This window comes from Metopolophium dirhodum, unplaced genomic scaffold (assembly GCF_019925205.1).
Source record: "Metopolophium dirhodum isolate CAU unplaced genomic scaffold, ASM1992520v1 scaffold49, whole genome shotgun sequence".
Lineage (NCBI taxonomy): Eukaryota > Metazoa > Arthropoda > Insecta > Hemiptera > Aphididae > Metopolophium > Metopolophium dirhodum.
In genome coordinates, this window is record NW_026869938.1 from 10,001 (window position 1) to 15,000 (window position 5,000).

At 63.5% G+C, this 5,000-nt stretch overlaps 1 protein-coding gene across 1 annotated transcript in view; it reads left to right on the forward strand.

The window, feature by feature from the left end:
• The window catches only part of LOC132953484 (collagen alpha-3(IV) chain-like), a gene marked incomplete at its 3' end in the record, with an annotated part of 15,587 nt that overhangs the window by 9,422 nt on the left and 1,165 nt on the right, over nt 1-5,000 (forward strand). The gene's annotated exons all lie outside the window — the stretch shown is intronic.

The following is a 5,000-nucleotide window of genomic DNA, read 5'->3' on the forward strand; positions in this document are numbered from 1 at the left end:
GACCTCACTGCGGTCGTTCAATCGGTAGTAGCGACGGGCGGTGTGTACAAAGGGCAGGGACGTAATCAACGCGAGCTGATGACTCGCGCTTACTGGGAATTCCTCGTTCACGTGGAAAAATTGCAAGCCACGATCCCTAAGCACGAAGGAGGTTCAGCGGGTTACCCGGAAGCCTGTCGGCCCAGGAATGTTAACACACGCTGATTCCTTCAGTGTAGCGCGCGTGCGGCCCAGAACATCTAAGGGCATCACAGACCTGTTATCGCTCAGTCTCGTGCGGCTATTTTCGTCCGCCGCCTGTCCCTCTAAGAAGAGTTTAAGCTCCTGGGAGCCGGCGGTAGCCCTAGTAACGTATCGTGATCCGCCGGCGACGGCCGCGAACACGGCGCGCTTCACCGCGGAGCCCGACGCACGACTGACGCGCGCCGACCGGAGGTTGCCCCCCGGCCGACACACGCCCGCCGCACGCCGGGACGCGGTTGGCGCGGCCGCGCCCGACGACCGCCGTGGACGACGGGCGAACGCGTTCGGGGATACCGGGCCGAGCCGACGGAGACGCGAACACGGACGGCCGAAACCGCCCGCGCCGCGCCCACCGCCGACCCGGGTTTACCCGCCTAGTTAGCAGGACAGAGTCTCGTTCGTTATCGGAATTAACCAGACAGATCGCTCCACCAACTAAGAACGGCCATGCACCACCACCCACCGAATCAAGAAAGAGCTCTCAATCTGTCAATCTTTCCGGTGTCCGGGCCTGGTGAGGTTTCCCGTGTTGAGTCAAATTAAGCCGCAGGCTCCACTCCTGGTGGTGCCCTTCCGTCAATTCCTTTAAGTTTCAACTTTGCAATCATACTTCCCCCGGAACCGAAAAGCTTCGGTTTCCCGGAAGCTGCCCGCCGGGTCGTTAATGAAACGCCGGCGGATCGCTAGCTGGCATCGTTTACAGTTAGAACTAGGGCGGTATCTGATCGCCTTCGAACCTCTAACTTTCGTTCTTGATCATACGAGAACGTACTTGGCAAATGCTTTCGCGTCAGTTCGTCTCGAGACGATCCAAGAATTTCACCTCTAACGTCTCGGTACGAATGCCCCCGCCCGTCTCTGTTGATCATTACCTCCGGTCCCGAAAACCGGCCCGGCGGGACGCGCGGGCGACTGGCGCCCGCGGCCCGGCGGCCCGCGCACGGAAACGCCCCGGAGGGCGATTTCGCGCGCCCGCGAAGGGCGGAGATGCGCGGGACCGAGGTCTTGTTCCATTATTCCATGCGACCAGTATTCAGGGCCTTTTGACGAGACGGCCGTGAAGCCGCCCCGCCAGATTTGAGCCTGCTTTGAGCACTCTAATTTGTTCAAAGTAAACGTGTCGGCCCGCCGACGGCACTCGGTGAAGAGCACCGCGCAGCAAGATTGGAGTAGGCGGCCGCCGTCGTCGAACCCCGACGGCCGCGCGACGCGTGGCCGCGTGGCGCGCCGGAAGCACGAGACACGTGTCCGCCTGCCGACAATACGTCCGGCCGACGTGCCGGTAACTAACACCCCGAGACGGCTGACGAGCGCGACGACGGCCGCGCCGACGGGACACGTGGTCCCGCGACACGACCGGCCGCGACACGCCGGACCGCCAGGGTGGTCCGGCACCGCCCAGACACAGATCCGACTACGAGCTTTTTAACCGCAACAACTTTAATATACGCTATTGGAGCTGGAATTACCGCGGCTGCTGGCACCAGACTTGCCCTCCAATTGATCCTCGTTTAAAGGTTTTAAAGTGTTCTCATTCCGATTACGGGGCCTCGGATGAGTCCCGTATCGTTATTTTTCGTCACTACCTCCCCGTTCCGGGAGTGGGTAATTTGCGCGCCTGCTGCCTTCCTTGGATGTGGTAGCCGTTTCTCAGGCTCCCTCTCCGGAATCGAACCCTGATTCCCCGTTACCCGTTACCACCACGGTAGGCATGGAACCTACCGTCGACAGTTGATAAGGCAGACATTTGAAAGATGCGTCGCCGGTACGGAGACCGTGCGATCAGCTCGAAGTTATTCAGAGTCACCAGGTCTTTGCGCGGGCCGCGATCGGGACGCGCGCGAAGCGCGCCGCGACGGGCCGGTTTTGATCTAATAAAAGCGTTCCTCCCGCACGCGACGCCCGGGGGCGCCGCGACGGTCGGAACTCTGTCGGCATGTATTAGCTCTAGAATTACCACAGTTATCCAAGTAACTTGGGTACGATCTAAGGAACCACAACTGATTTAATGAGCCTTTCGCGGTTTCACCTTAATGCGGCTTGCACTGAGACATGCATGGCTTAATCTTTGAGACAAGCATATGACTACTGGCAGGATCAACCAGGGATCTCGGTTTTACAACAACTGCGCCCCGTGACGCGCGCGGGCGCGCGACCCGGGACGCGTGCTTCCGAGCGCCGGTCCGCCCGCGGGCGGGCCGACGCCGCAGGGCGGTCGCACGACGGCGAGACCGCTGGGGTCCCGGCGTGCGACCGACCGCGGTTCGTGTGAGAATACGAGTGTCCGCGACGGGAGCGCTTGGACACGCGCGCGTGCACCCGGCACGACCGCAATCGCCGCGGCCGCGATGGCGTTGGCTCGTAGCGGCCGTCTTGTGCGCCGGGCGCCGCGCGCGATACGCGCCCGTCGTGGCGTGGCTCGCGTTGACGAGAGTCGAGATACCGGCCGACCGACCGTCCTGTGCGGACGAGCGGCCCGCCGGAATCGCTCTCGCCCGTTTTGTAACGGTCCCCAGCCGAGATCGTGGGGGAAGCCGGGACGCGACGCGAAGTCCGTCGTCCCGGGGCTTCGCCCCGGCGACCGCCGGGCACGGCGACGATGGCCGGCCCAGGCGGGAGTGTTCTGGCGTCGAGAGTACGTATCTTGCGAAACGGTAACGGGAGTCGTCATCGGTTGAGCGATGTGTGGCGCGCTGCCGACCCGCCGGTAGGCGAGCCCGCAGCGCCAGTCGAGGTTTGCCACTCGGCGTGCGAGATGGGTCGTTCGCCGGAACGTGGACGGATACCGACTCGGACCGATGCCGGGCGCGCACTCGCCAAGAACTGGCGGTGCGCGAACGGCACGGCGGAGACGGACGCGTCGGCTTCGGCGTCGCCCGTGGCTTTGCTGTCGTGTGACGTGATCGGTGATCCGAACGACGGCCGGAAGAACTCCGGCCGACCGACCGGCCGCTCACAAATTTACAAAATCTCGGGTCCGACCGTACGCCATGCGAAACGGCACGTGCGTAGCGGTAGTCGCCGACTCGGCCGACGCGGCAATGACGGTGCGTAGCGGTGTTCCGGGTTCTCGGTCGGCGCGGCATGACGGTGCGTAGCGGTGTGCCGCGTCCGACCCGAAAACGATAAAAATATCGAAACCGCAAAAACCGATATCGGGTTCCGATGTGTCTAGACGGTTCCGACGGGAATACCTCAGTGGTCCGTCGACGTAAACCCAACGGGTAACGAGTTATTCGACTCCGAAACGAACGACGTGAAAAATACGATTTCGACGTCGGCCGGACGCGGATCGCCCGGGATGCCGTTACGTGACCTACCCCGGCACCGCGGATTATCGCGTCGATCGGTCCGAGAAAAATTTTTTTTCCGAATCCGATCCGGACGCCACCGAGGTCCCTGCCGCGGCTCCCGTTTGTGGCACGGCACCGCGGTGCCGGGGTCGGACTCGGGGAAAAAAAAAAAATATTTATCCATCACCGGTCGGCACGGCCAACGTCGACTGCGGGGCGCGACTCGACCGCCCCGGACCGCGGTGGGCGAAAAAAATTTTTCGACCCGACGGTACGGGCACGGCCCCGCGGGGAAACGGCTGCCGGACCGCCGCGCCGCGGTGCCCGGGGTCGGACTCGGGGAAAAAAAAAAAAAAATATTTTTCCATCACCGGACCGCACGGCCACCGTGGACTACGGGGCCGGACTCGACCGCCCCGCACTAAACGGACCGCGGTGGGGGAAAAAAAATTTTCGACCCGACCGCCGCGGCAAACGACCCGTCCGGGAGGGTACCCGATCGCGCCCGCCGGTCACCGTTCCGCGGCGAAAACCGTCCGCGGACGACGTCCCGGCGCCCCCGCGGCCCACCCGGCTCCGGCGAACACCACGACCGGCGGACCTTAGCGGTCCCCAGAGCGCGCCGCTTAGACGTGGTGCGTAGTGGTACGGACCCAATAGTCAAATTCGTGCGTAGTGGTACGTAAACCCGTTCACTGTCCCTATCCCTTCACTGTCCCTATCCGACGCCGGGGTACGGGCGCCCCGGGCAACCCGCTGCCGGACCGCACGGCCACCGTGGACTACGAGGCGCGACTCGACCGCCCCGGACCGCGGTAGGCGAAAAAATTTTTCGACCCGACGGTACGGGCGCGGCCCCGCGGGGAAACGGCTGCCGGACCGACGCGCCGCGGTGCCCGGGCTCGGACTCGGGGAAAAAAAAAAAAAATATTTTTCCATCACCGGACCGCACGGCCACCGTGGACTACGGGGCGCGACACGACCGCCCCGGACCGTCCGGACCGCGGTAGGTGAAAAAAATTTTCGACCCGGGGTCGGACTCGGGGAAAAAAAAAAAAAAATATTTTTCCATCACCGGACCGCACGGCCACCGTGGACTACGGGGCCGGACTCGACCGCCCCGCACTAAACGGACCGCGGTGGGGGAAAAAAAATTTTCGACCCGACCGCCGCGGCAAACGACCCGTCCGGGAGGGTACCCGATCGCGCCCGCCGGTCACCGTTCCGCGGCGAAAACCGTCCGCGGACGACGTCCCGGCGCCCCCGCGGCCCACCCGGCTCCGGCGAACACCACGACCGGCGGACCTTAGCGGTCCCCAGAGCGCGCCGCTTAGACGTGGTGCGTAGTGGTACGGACCCAATAGTCAAATTCGTGCGTAGTGGTACGTAAACCCGTTCACTGTCCCTATCCCTTCACTGTCCCTATCCGACGCCGGGGTACGGGCGCCCCGGGCAACCCGCTGC